This window comes from Pseudophryne corroboree, chromosome 10 (assembly GCF_028390025.1).
Source record: "Pseudophryne corroboree isolate aPseCor3 chromosome 10, aPseCor3.hap2, whole genome shotgun sequence".
Lineage (NCBI taxonomy): Eukaryota > Metazoa > Chordata > Amphibia > Anura > Myobatrachidae > Pseudophryne > Pseudophryne corroboree.
In genome coordinates, this window is record NC_086453.1 from 362815196 (window position 1) to 362830306 (window position 15111).

Below are 15111 nucleotides of genomic sequence, written 5' to 3' on the forward strand. Positions count from 1 at the left end.
AACTATCATGCACCTCACTGACACCCCAGCCTAGCCCAACAAAGTATAATTAACTATAAATTATTCAGTAAATCATATTCAAAGTATATGAACAACAGTGCTAGGCAGCATTAATTAAGCAGAGCATATATACAGTGCGCCTATGGTGAACTATACTTTGGCATGTTAAGAAAGAAAGGAAGGAGAGCAGGAGAGTTTATACTGCAGCATCAGTGAGCAGAGGTGTTGGTGTATTTAACCCGCTACCTACACCAAATACCAGCAGCAACATAACTGTGGTTGTCACTAAGAGTGGAACGGAGTATAATAATATGCTCAAATAACTATGATTTTGTCAGTGGTCAGCTATAAAGTACTGTTTAAGCAAAGGAAAGAGGCAGCATTAAGCCGTCCAGAGGATTATTAGAGACAGAAACTAATATCACACCTACAGTGTGTATATAGCGGATAAAAGCCAAGTCAGTTAGCCCTACGTCACTCACATTGAAGAGTTTATTGTCTAAAACCCAGCCATATTGTATGTTAATCGCAAAGAGACTGGCAGTTTAAAAATTGGAGTATTTAAATTAACTAAGAACCACAGCATATTTCATTAAGTGCCTTTAACCAAGACTTCTCCTTGTTAAAGAGACAGTTTACATTTAAGCTACACCACACCAGGATTGAGGACAATGATGAGCATGCAATACTACGACATATAGCTTGTGAAAGGAATACAGCTGCCAGAAATAAGTATTTTCCCACTTCCAAGGATTTCAGTATAGAATTGTACAGCTACAACCATACTTTTATTACTTGTATGGCAGATAAGGAAGTAGTCTTTTGCTAATACAAGTTACATCTGAGGAAAGGATACTTTTCACCTAACTGACAAAAGAGAAACATAAGTGGCAATATATTACAACTTATTAGACAGCAAGTGTTACAGTAGCATTCTGTATAGATACATACCTTTCTCTCACAGACTGAAAAATAACAGAAAGGAAAGAGGAATATTATTACTAAAGTGTGATGTTAAGTATTTAGAATCATTTATTGTTTCTTCTATAAGTTTTATCGGGTTGATAGTGCACTTTCTTATAAAGAGTACCCGGGTCACTCAAACACCTAACGGTGTTATTTAACAAAGGAGATTTTTTTGTATTGCATGCAAATAACCTGTATAGGTTAAGGAAAAGGGAGGGTATTAGTGAGACAGGATTGGAAAAGTGATGTATTTTACTATGCTTGTGAAATGTGTTTTGTGTTTAAATTTCTTCTAAACCTTTATGAGAAAGAATAAATACTTTTACTTATACTTACCATATGTAATGTGACTTGAAATTTCCATCCGGAGATCCTGGAAAGCAAACAGAAGAACAGGTATAATACTGTATAGAATGTGCACGCATATACATTTATAGACATATTGATATGCAAATTCATTACTAAAAGCGGAAAGGGCTTACCCGGGCAAGCCTAAAATAATTAGCTTGGGTGGAGGCACAGATATTAGGTAACCATCCCTTAATAGAATACATAGACAGCTCTAGTTCAAGGTATTGAGGGTAGGGTTACATTTGGAGGCAAGTCTGCTGAGATATGAGTTCAGTAAGAATGGAGAATTTAACAGAAGAGGATATATACACTTGGTGTATGCAAAAAGAGAAAAATCCTAAAAAATGTATAGCAATAGGAGGAAATTTCTCTGAATTTTCAGATGAAGAAGTCATTAGAACAATTATAGACAAATTATATGGGGTTAAAAGACCTAAGATTGTGGATAAATGGAGAGAAGAAATAGCTATATTAATAGAAGCTGAAAAGGAGTTAGATCCATGTATGATCCCAATGATGATAATGGCAAATGAGGAAATTGGGAGGCGGTGGTATATTATCTGGCCTAAGAGAAAAGATGAGGAAGCCAGTAATGCACACATATCCACTTCTGTGGACACCCCTGAAAGGGAAAATGCAAATAGTAATACACAAGGGAATGGTGCAAATGTAGATGGGTCACAGTTTGAGACAATGGTAGATAGAGTGGTTACCCAGTTAGAACGCTGGCACTATGAAGGGAGCTATAGAAGATTACGAATATTTTCGGGGATAGTACCTGTACCACTAGGTGAAGAAATGTACGAGTCCTGGAAAGAAGCTGCTGTTCAGCAAGCTGAGGAATGGCAATGCCCTGATCAAATAAAAAGGCAAAGAGTGGTTGAAAGCTTAAGGGGGCCTGCCATGGGAATAATACAGGCAGCTAGACGAAGTAATCCGCAAGCTACTCTTGAGACATATTTTGAGGCGTTAGATTATGCCTATGGTACCTTAGAAGATGTAGGGGATTTAACATCTAGGTTGCATCATACTTTCCAGGAACCTGGAGAAAAGTTAAGTGCTTACTTAATAAGATTGGACAAACTTTTATACAAGATAGTAGAAAAGGGTGGAATTACCCGGGATGAAGTAGATAGAAGTAGAATGAAGCAGTTATTGAGGGGAGCCATGACAACTGATTCTGTGGCCCAGAAAATTAGATGTTCGGGAACAAGGGAACCTACTCCTACTTTTAACGAATTGTTAAAAGAAGTAAAGCAGGAAGAAGTATTAATCGAAATGAGAGAAAAAACAATAAAAAAGGTTAAGGTCGTTCAACCCTCTATAGAAGTAAATCCTTTTGAAGATAAGGTAGTTAAAATGATAGAAGAGCAAAATAAGAAAATAGAGCAATTTATAGCCTCTCAAAGTAGCAGAAACTCAGGAAACTCTTCTCAGAAGAGTAATAACAATTCATCTGATCGAGGCATGGGAAGAGGAAACTCTTACAATAATAGAGGAAGAGGATGTTTTAGATGTGGTAGAATGGGACACAGAGCGTTTGAATGTAATGCAAATAATGATGGATCATCTTCAAGAACTTCGGTAACAAATTATAACGCACATAGAGGAAATTCTACGGGGCAGGGAAACGAACAGGGGAGGGCTGTGAACCCCTCACAGTCCCCCTAGAAGTCAGCAACTGTGCAATGGGGAATTCATGGTGGAACGGGACGGTGCCAGAGGGTCTATTGGGGCCTGCCCCCATAGTTTCTGCATCTATTAATGGAGTTAACTGTAAAGTACTTTTAGACAGTGGGTCCCAAGTATCTATAATTTTTGAAACATGGTATAATGATCATATATCAAATGTACCCATACAACCACTTAGTGGGCTAGTCATCTGGGGATTAAGTGTTGAAAAGTACCCCTATTTGGGTTATGTACAAGTAACCCTTGAATTTGATGGGAAAACACCTGAAGAGCCTTTAGAAGTACCCTTTATTGCTCTCATATGTCCTAAAATTCAGGGAGAAAGAAATGGGCCCCCTGTGATTGTGGGGACTAACACTCAATTATACCATGTACTATCAAATTGGTGCCGGGATGAAGATAGACGAGTTATGGATGTAGGACATACTTTGCTGGTACAACCAGGAACCAATCTCAGTGAAAGTGGGAATGAATTTGATGTTTGTTTTCAGGAAAGTGACATGGTAAAAGAAGACAAGGTTTCTCTAATTAAAGAATTAGAATATAGAAAACAAGCGTTCTCAACAGGAGAATGGGACTTAGGAGAAGCAAAAGGAGTAGAGCATGGCATAAAGTTAAATGATATAAGTCCTTTTAGAGAACGTTCCCGTAGGATAGCACCTGCGGATTTTGAGGACGTTCGGTTACACCTGAAGGGATTACTGGAGAACCAAATCATTATTGAGTCCCGCAGCCCATATGCCTCTCCAATTGTGATAGCAAAAAAAAAAAATGGAAAAATCCGTATGTGTGTAGATTATAGGACACTAAATTCTCGAACTGTACCAGACCAGTACACAGTTCCTAAGATTGACGAGGCATTAGATTGTTTACAAGGGAGCAGGTGGTTTTCAGTACTTGATCTAAGAAATGGGTTTTATCAGATTCCTATGTGCCCAGAAGACAGAGAAAAAACAGCCTTTATCTGCCCATTGGGATTCTTCGAATTCTTAAAAATGCCGCAAGGTATAAAGGGAGCTCCTGCTACTTTTCAAAGGACTATGGAGAAAGTTATAGGGGACATGAATTACAGAGAAGTTATTGTCTATCTAGATGATATTATTGTTTTCGGAAATTCCCTAGCCGAACATAACTCCCGTCTATTAAAAGTGTTGGATAGATTAATAGAGGGAGGATTGAAGCTATCCATCGATAAATGCCAGCTATGTAGGTCCTCTGTGAAATATTTGGGACACATTGTAAGTAGGGAAGGAGTGTCAACTGACCCTGCCAAAGTTGATGCAGTGAGGAATTGGCCCCGTCCGACTAAATTGAAAGAACTTAGATCTTTTTTAGGGTTCTGTGGTTATTACCGCCGTTTTGTCCCGAACTATTCTAAAATTTCAAAGCCTCTTACTGATTTGACTAAAGGGTATCCCCCAAATAATAAAAAGAAAACCACTAAAACAATATCCAACCAATGGTTCAAACCAAGTGAACCATTTGGAAACAGATGGGATCCTAAATGTGAAATGGCTTTTCAAGCTCTAAAAGAAAAACTGACGGGTGCTCCAGTCCTGGCATATGCTGATCCAACCCTTCCATATGTTCTCCACACAGATGCTTCACTAGAAGGAATAGGAGGGGTATTATATCAGAAGCACCAAGGTGAACTGAAACCTGTGTCTTTTACTAGCCGGGGCTTATCCATTAGTGAAAAGAACTATCCTACCCATAAGTTGGAATTTTTGGCTTTAAAGTGGTGTGTGGTAGAAAAATTCCATGACTATTTGTATGGTGTACCTTTTGAGGTACACACCGACAATAACCCCTTAACTTATATACAAACAACAGCAAAACTCGATGCTACTGGACACAGGTGGCTTGCAGCATTGGCCTTGTATAACTTCTCTCTAAAATATAGACCTGGAATAAATAATATTGATGCTGACTCGTTGTCTAGGATCCCCAACCAGGGTAGTAGTGACGTTGAAGAAGAATGGATTGAAGTGCCTATGGGAGATGTAAAAGGGATATGTCATCAAATACAAATTGGGGAAATGATGCCAGGAGAAATGTTGAGTCCTCTAGGAGCCACTTCTGAAGCTATCCCATTATCATATTGTTGGCTGAGTAATTTAGAGTTAGAAGGGTTGCCTAGACTCCGGAGAGGCCAGATACAGGATGATCAAAATCAAGATCCAGACATAAGAGATGTAATAAACAAAATGAAACAGAGTTGGAGTTCTAGGCCCCCATTAGTTACCAAAGAAGCTAAGTTATTGGAGCGACAGAGGAACAAGTTATTCCTAACAGATGGGTTATTATATCGTGTAACTAAGAAATCTGAAGGAGGTGAAAGGAAACAGTTAGTACTGCCTAAAAAGCATAGGAGTACAGTAATGAAAGCTTTGCACAATGACCATGGCCATTTAGGGTATGACAAAACCTTTAAGCTAATATCGGATAGGTTTTATTGGCCTGGAATGAGGGAAGAAGTAGAGGCCTATTGTAGGAACTGTGGAAATTGTATAGTTCGGAAAACTGTAATTAAACAAATTGCCCCTTTGGTAAATTTTAAAAGTAGTGGGCCTATGGATTTGATATGCATGGATTTTTTGACACTAGAAGTAGAACCAGGAAAGAAATGCCACATATTGGTGATAACTGATCATTTCACCAGATACGCCCAGGCGTATGTTACACCAAATCAAAAGGCATCAACAGTGGCAAACACATTATGGACCAAATTTTTTATCCACTATGGTTTTCCAAACAGACTTCACTCTGACCAAGGCAGAGAATTTGAAAGTAAACTAATAAAGGAGCTTTGTGTAACCTGTGGAATAACTAAATCTAGGACAACTCCCTATCATCCTCAAGGTGACCCTCAACCTGAGAGGTTCAACAGAACCTTATTGGATATGTTGGGAACATTGAACCCCTTTGATAAAAAGTACTGGAAAAGGCATACTGACCGGTTAGTTCATGCATATAATTGTACCCAAAATGAAGCCACAGGGTATTCTCCATATTATTTAATGTTTGGTCGGGAAGCCAGGCTTCCCATAGATGTATGTATGGGGATATCCACTAGTGACAAACCTGCTATTTCCCACATAAAATACATAAGGAAGTTGCGAGAAGAATTACAGGAGGCTTATGATATCGCTGAATGTGCAGCCAGGAAATTAGGATTAAAAAATAAAACTAGATATGACAGGAAAGTCCGTGACCATGAGTTAGTTCCAGGGGATCGAGTCTTATTAAGACATCTAGGAACACCTAGAAAGTTTAAAATTTCAAATAGGTGGAGGGAAGATCCTTTTGTAATTGTTGAGAAACTTTCAAACTTACCTGTATATAAGATCAAGCTTGAGGCGGGAGATGACCGGATATTGACATATCATAGGCAGCATCTTTTGCCTATCGGGAAAGAAGTTCGGTTAGAAAGGCTTGAACTAAACGATACTACCAGCACAACTAATGAAAGAACGGGAAATAGAAATGTAATACATAATGAATTGAGTATCATAGATGACATAGATGATGAACCAGAGATACAAGGATATTATTATAAAGATGAGTCTTTAGATTTTGACAAATTTACTGATGACCATGTTACTGAGGGTCCCCTAGAACATGTGGGAGGTAAAATTCAAGAGTTTAATGATGACAATATCTGGGAAGGAGATCTGGAATATTGTAATGCTGAAAATTCAAGAGTATCAGATGAATCTAATAGGGTTTTATATCCTTATAGTGAAATAGAGAAGAAGCAGATATGGGATAAGCCAAAAAGGGTATGTCAACCCCCATCTATGCTTACTTATGATGAGTTGGGAATACCTAGCATTGTACCCAGAATAATACATCCAAATATGATAGATATATGGCCTTACTATGGATACTTACCAATACAAACTTAGAGTTAATAATAAATAAAAAATTGGTGATCCATTTGCTTGAGGATTTTTTGAAATGAATCACCAAGGGGAGAGTGTAATATAACTATTGGATTATTAATATGTGAAGTGTTATATTTCTGAGGTATATATATATATATATTTATGTATATATTTAACGCAAGTTATATTAAAAGGAGAAATGTGATGTTAATTGATATATATATATATTTGCTTGTGTATGTATGGATATGTAAATATATGTGTATATAGATGGATTTGAAGGGGTTAACTATTTGTAATTTATTTATTAAATGTGCTGTGGGTGCAGGAGTTTTTATAGAACAGCTCTTATTAACGTAGCATGAAATAGGAGATAGAGAGAGGCTGTATAGACTTAGTGGGGCTGTCAGTGGTCTATCTGTCAGGCAATGACCGCTCTGGCAGAACGATCCAGAATGCCACGAGCGCCTCACGAGCGCTACTGACCGGGGGGTATAGCTCGTGGCTTAGGCGGGAAGGAGGGAGGCACGAGCCGTGAGTTGAAGGAGTATAAATAAAGCTCCTCGCTGGCGGAGAGTCAGAATGCTGATCCCCCTTTGGAGTGCTAGCACCTGAGCCTCTGGCGCCACTAAGAGCTGAGCGGTGACCAGAGAGCAAGGGGAGTGCAGCCGGCAAAGGGCAACGGAGAGTGCGGCCAAAACAAAGCGGCCGGAGAAGCGGAGAGCGGAGTCAGAGGTACCTGCCAGCCACCCTCCGGAAGCAGCGGCGGAGAGGAACGGGAGATCGGTTCCCTGCTGTGTTTTGCTGGGTTGTCCAGGCGGCAGAGGAGGACAGCGTGGTCTGGCAGAGTACATGCAGTGGCCTGTTGGAGCCGGGAGCAGCGGCGGAAGAGGCTGAGAGAAGCTCTGATCAGCGCCATAGCAACGGGGGGTGTGGAGACCGGAAGAGGCAGAGAAGCTGACCAGTGCCATGGCAACGACCGACGCAAGATGAGTCTTTTTCTCACAAGAATACAGGGAGACCAGAAGTGTACAACTAAAGCGTGAGTGAAAAAACTATCATGCACCTCACTGACACCCCAGCCTAGCCCAACAAAGTATAATTAACTATAAATTATTCAGTAAATCATATTCAAAGTATATGAACAACAGTGCTAGGCAGCATTAATTAAGCAGAGCATATATACAGTGCGCCTATGGTGAACTATACTTTGGCATGTTAAGAAAGAAAGGAAGGAGAGCAGGAGAGTTTATACTGCAGCATCAGTGAGCAGAGGTGTTGGTGTATTTAACCCGCTACCTACACCAAATACCAGCAGCAACATAACTGTGGTTGTCACTAAGAGTGGAACGGAGTATAATAATATGCTCAAATAACTATGATTTTGTCAGTGGTCAGCTATAAAGTACTGTTTAAGCAAAGGAAAGAGGCAGCATTAAGCCGTCCAGAGGATTATTAGAGACAGAAACTAATATCACACCTACAGTGTGTATATAGCGGATAAAAGCCAAGTCAGTTAGCCCTACGTCACTCACATTGAAGAGTTTATTGTCTAAAACCCAGCCATATTGTATGTTAATCGCAAAGAGACTGGCAGTTTAAAAATTGGAGTATTTAAATTAACTAAGAACCACAGCATATTTCATTAAGTGCCTTTAACCAAGACTTCTCCTTGTTAAAGAGACAGTTTACATTTAAGCTACACCACACCAGGATTGAGGACAATGATGAGCATGCAATACTACGACATATAGCTTGTGAAAGGAATACAGCTGCCAGAAATAAGTATTTTCCCACTTCCAAGGATTTCAGTATAGAATTGTACAGCTACAACCATACTTTTATTACTTGTATGGCAGATAAGGAAGTAGTCTTTTGCTAATACAAGTTACATCTGAGGAAAGGATACTTTTCACCTAACTGACAAAAGAGAAACATAAGTGGCAATATATTACAACTTATTAGACAGCAAGTGTTACAGTAGCATTCTGTATAGATACATACCTTTCTCTCACAGACTGAAAAATAACAGAAAGGAAAGAGGAATATTATTACTAAAGTGTGATGTTAAGTATTTAGAATCATTTATTGTTTCTTCTATAAGTTTTATCGGGTTGATAGTGCACTTTCTTATAAAGAGTACCCGGGTCACTCAAACACCTAACGGTGTTATTTAACAAAGGAGATTTTTTTGTATTGCATGCAAATAACCTGTATAGGTTAAGGAAAAGGGAGGGTATTAGTGAGACAGGATTGGAAAAGTGATGTATTTTACTATGCTTGTGAAATGTGTTTTGTGTTTAAATTTCTTCTAAACCTTTATGAGAAAGAATAAATACTTTTACTTATACTTACCATATGTAATGTGACTTGAAATTTCCATCCGGAGATCCTGGAAAGCAAACAGAAGAACAGGTATAATACTGTATAGAATGTGCACGCATATACATTTATAGACATATTGATATGCAAATTCATTACTAAAAGCGGAAAGGGCTTACCCGGGCAAGCCTAAAATAATTAGCTTGGGTGGAGGCACAGATATTAGGTAACCATCCCTTAATAGAATACATAGACAGCTCTAGTTCAAGGTATTGAGGGTAGGGTTACACTTACACATTGGAACCCATACTACTTAACACAGTGGCACCCATACTGCAGTCACACATCGGAACCCATACTACTTAACACAGTGCACCCATACTACACTTACACAGCAGCACCCATACTTTGTCACACACCACCCATACTACACTCACACAGCGGCACCCATACTATTTCACACAGTGGCACTCACACTAAGCGCACATAGCAGCACCCATACTACTCTCACACACTGGCACCCACACTACGCTCACAAAGCGGCAACTACACTACGCTCACACAGCGGCATCCACACTACGCTCACAGAGCATCACCTATACTACACTCACACAGAAGCACCCATACCACACTCACACAGAAGCACCCATACTACTCTCACAGCAGCACCCATACTACTCTCACACAGCAGCACCAATACTATGTCACACAGCGGCACCCATACTATGCTCACACAGCAGCACCCATACTACGCTCATACAGTGGTTCCCAAGCTACCCTCACTGCAGCACCCATAATACTCTCAAACAGCAGTACCCATACTACGTCACACAGCACCCATAATAGGATCACACAGCGAGACACGTACTACGCTCACACAGCAGCACCCATATTATGCTCACACAGTGGCACCCAAGCTACCCTCACAGTGGTACCCATACTACTTTCACACAGCAGCACCCATAACACTCTAAAACTGCAGTACCCATACTACATCACACAGCGGCACCCATACTGTTCTCACACAGCAGCACCCATACTACACTCACACAGCACCCATACTACTCTTACATAGCGGCACCCATACTATGCTCACACAACGGCACTCATACTACGCTCACACAGCAGCACCTATAAAACTCTCAAACAGCAGCACCCATACTACATCACACAGTGGCACCCATACTACTCTCACACAGCGGCACCCACACTACACTCACACAGTGGCACCCATACTATGCTCACACAGCGGCTCCCATACTACGCTCACACAGCGGCACCCACACTACACTCACACAGCAGCACCCATAAAACTCTCAAACAGCAGCACTCATACTACATCACACAGCGGCACCCATGCTACGCTCACACAACGGCACCCATACTATGCTCACATAGCGTCACCCATAGTACACTCACACAGCAGCACCCATAATACTCTCACACAGCAGCACCTATACTACTTCACACAGCAGCACCCATACTTCACTCACACAGCAGCACCCATACTACTCTCATACAGCGGCACCCATACTACTTCACACATTGGCACCCATACTACACTCACACAGCAGCACCCATAATACACTCACACAGTGGCACCCATACTACTCGCACACAGCAGCACCCATACTATTTCACACAGCAGCACCCATACTACACTCACACAACAGCACCCACATTATGCTTACACAGAGCACCCATACTATTTCGCACAGTGGCACCCATACTATTCTCACACAGCGGCACCAATACTACTTAACACAGTGGCACCCATACTACACTCACACAGCAGCACCCATACTATGTCACACACCACCCATACTACACTCACAGAGCGGCATCCATACTACTTCACACAGTGGCACCCATACTATTCTCACACAGCTGCACGCATACTACTCTCACACAGTTGCACCCACACTACGCCCACACAGCGGCACCCACACTACGCTTACACAGCGGCACCCATGCTACTTCACACAGTGGCACCCATACTATTCTCAAACAGCTGCACGCATACTACTCTCACACAGTTGCACCCACACTACGCCCACACAGCGGCACCCACACTACGCAAACACAGCGGCACCCATACTATTCTCAAACAGCAGCACCCATACAACATCACACAGCGACACCCATACTACTCTCAGACAGTGGCACTAATACTACGCTCATACAGCGGCACATATACTGCGCTCACACAGCGACACCCATACTACACTCACACAGTGGCACCCACACTATGCTCACACAGCGGCACTCATACTATAATCACACAGCAGCACCCATAAAACATCACACAGTGGCACCCATCCTACTCTCTCATAGCAGTACCCATACTATGCTTACACAGCAGCACCCATACTATGTCCACACAGCAGCACCCATAATATGCTCACATAGCGGCACCTATACTACACTCACACAGCAGCACCCATACTACTCTTACACAGCGGCACCCATACTATGTAACACAGCAGCACCCATACTCTGCTCACACAGCGGCACCCATACTACTCTTACACAGCAGCACCCATACTACTCTCACACAGCAGCACCCATACTATGCTCACACAGCGGTACCTATACTACTCTTACACAGCACCCATACTACGCTCACACAGCAGCACCCATACTATGCTCACATGGCTGCACCCATACTACTCTCACACAGTAGCACCCATACTACTCTCACACAGCAGCACCCATACTACTTTTACACAGCAGCACCCATACTTCTCTTACCCAGCGGCACCCATACTACTCTTACACAGCAGCACCCATACTACTCTCACACAGTGGCACCCATACTACGTTCACACAGCGGTACCCTTACTATGCTCACACAGCGGCACCCACTCTACGCTTACACAGAGGCACGCATACTACTTCACACAGTGGCACCCATACTACACTCACACAGCAGCACCCATACTACTCTCACACAGTTGCACCCACACCACGCCCACACAGTGGCACCCACACTACGCTCACACAGCGGCACCCACACTACGCTCAAACAGTGGCACTCATACTACTCTCACACAGTGGCACTAATACTACACTCACACAGCAGCACACATACTGTGCTCACACAGCGACACCCATACTATGCTGACACAGCAGCATTCATACTTCGCTCACACAGCGGCACCCATAAAACATCACACAGCAGCACCCATACTATGCTCACACAGCAGCAACCATACTATGTCCACACAGCAGCACCCATAATATGCTCACATACCGGCACCTATACTACACTCACACAGCAGCACCCATACTACTCTCATACAGTGGCACCCATAATATGCTCACAGAGCAGTACCCATACTACACTCACACAGCAGCACCCATAAAACTCTCATACAGTGACACCCATACTATGCTCACACAGCAGCACCCATACTACTCTTACACAGTGACACCCATACTAAGTCACACAGCAGCAACCATACTATGGTCACTCAGCGGCACCCATACTTTGCTCACGCAGCGGCACCCATACTACTCTTACACAGCAGCACCCATACTCCTCTCACACGGCAGCACCCATACTATGCTTACACAGCGGTACCTATACTACTCTTACACAGCACACATACTACACTTACACAGCGGCACCCATACTATGCTCACATGGCTGCACCCATACTGCTCTCACACAGCAGCAACCATACTACTTTTACACTGCAGCACCCATACTTCTCTTACCCAGCGGCACCCATACTACTCTCACACAGTGGCACCCATACTACTCTTACACAGCACCCATACTACGCTCCCATACTATGCTCACACATCGGCACCCATACTACTCTTACACAGCACCCATACTACGCTTACACAGCAGCACCCATACTACTCTCACACAGTGGCACACATACTACTCTCACACAGCGGCACCCATACTACTCTCGCACAGTGGCACCCCTACTACACTCGCATATCGGCAACCCATACTATGCTCACACAGTGGCACACATACTACACAGCACCCAAATTATGCACACACAGTGGCACCCATACTACACAGCACCCATACTATGCTCACAGTCACCATTAACTTCCCCCCACCTAGCACTCAGTAACCCAACAATTTCTACATCCCAATTCCCATTAACACATTCACCCCATACACCTCACACCCCCATACAAACATACACCTCACACACCCATACAAACACACACCCCACACCCCCATACACACACTTCATCCCCCCAACACATACAACTCACACACACACACACACACACACACACACACACACACACACACACACACCCCCTTATTCAGTAACTGTTTGTGCCTCACAGGAGCTCCTAGCCCATCTGGTGCTTCAGTGTAATGGAAAGCTGATGCAAGGCAAGATCACTGAAATTCTGTTCTTCTAACACTGCAAGGTCTTGTGATAACTCTACTCAGCCCTTACATTATACAATAATTAAGGAGACAACATTTACAAAATAAAGGAAAATAACTCTGTACAACAAATGTGCATCTTGTAAATAATCCCAAAATGTGGAAAAGTAATAGATCAAAATTAAGGTTGACTAATTGGAGCCTTTAATTTGAGTCCATAATATGAAATAATTGAGAAGAACCTCTCTCTAATGCTGGGTACACAGTGCACACTAGAATATATATCTACTAGAGATGACCGGGTTCAGACAAGGCACCCCTGGAATTATATGGCAGACATGTATACATAGGTGTGTTGGGAAAACCTAATTTTCTCTGGCAGTTGTAGGACATGTTGAAATGTCACGTTCCACTGGATTATGATTCTGTCTCTTCTGAGTCTTCTTAGTCTGGCTGACTTTGTCCACAAATGTGGTCTCTTCCCACTTTATTGGAAAACACTTTGTCAAACTTGGAATTTCCATTTCTACATTTGCGGCTATATATTTTCACAAATCTGGTTGTGATGTTGAAGCTTGTTTCATATTCTGTACTAGGCTTTAATTTAAACTTTAAACCGAGCACACCTATATTTTTACAGCATACAGGACTGGGCTACAGTAATCTATTATGTTTGAAGCCCCCTTTATTTTTACAACATACAGGACAGGGACACAGCGTTACTTTATGTTTACAGTGCACAACAGGGACACAGCATGCCTTTATTTTTACAGCATTCAACAGGGAGACAGCATTCCTTTATTTTTACAGCACCGCTATATTTTTACAGAATACAGGACAGGGCCATGGTGTTCGTTTATATCTATAGCACCCCTATATTTTTACAGCATACAGGACAGGGCCGCAGTGTTCCTTTATTTTTACAGCACCCCTGTATTTTTACATCATACAGGAAAGAGCCTGAGCACCCCAGAATTTTTACACCACTCCTGTATTTTTACAGCATATAGGACAGGGCCACAGCACCCCTGTATTTTTACAGCACCCCTGTATTGTTACAGCATACAAGACAGGGCCACAGCACCCCTATATTTGTACAGCATACAGGACAGGGACACAGCACCCCTGTATATTTATGGTACTCGACAGGGCCACAATGCCCCTTTATTTTTACAGCACACAGAACATATTCCCTGTAGAGCACAGGACTGCAACACCCCTTTACAGCATCCCAAACAGCACAGGACACACCAGAACAGCAACCCTGTAAAGCACAGGACAGCAGCAACACTAACAGCACAGTATAGCAGTACAGAACACCACACCAGAACAGCACAGGACAGCAGCACCCCTAACAGCACAGTACACCAGCACAGGACACCACCCCAGAAGTGCACAGGACAGCAGGACCTCTGTACACCACCACCCACAGACAGACGTCTGCCTCCCTCACTCTCCAAGTCCAGAGTAAAAACAGCAGCGACATGCGGCTCCTTATATGGAATCCAAAACCCATGAGAATCC

The 15111-nt window shown here is 42.4% G+C and overlaps 1 protein-coding gene and 1 long non-coding RNA gene across 2 annotated transcripts in view; both read right to left on the bottom strand.

Moving 5' to 3' along the window:
- The window catches only part of LOC134965669 (nicotinamide N-methyltransferase-like), a 112573-nt gene that overhangs the window by 29980 nt on the left and 67482 nt on the right, over positions 1 to 15111 (bottom strand). The gene's annotated exons all lie outside the window — the stretch shown is intronic.
- LOC134965667 (uncharacterized) lies at positions 1303 to 9291 on the bottom strand. Its single transcript, XR_010188488.1, has 3 exons — positions 9252 to 9291; positions 6346 to 6414; positions 1303 to 1339 (listed from the first exon to the last, which is right to left on the bottom strand). It is a non-coding gene; the product is annotated as an uncharacterized LOC134965667 (long non-coding RNA).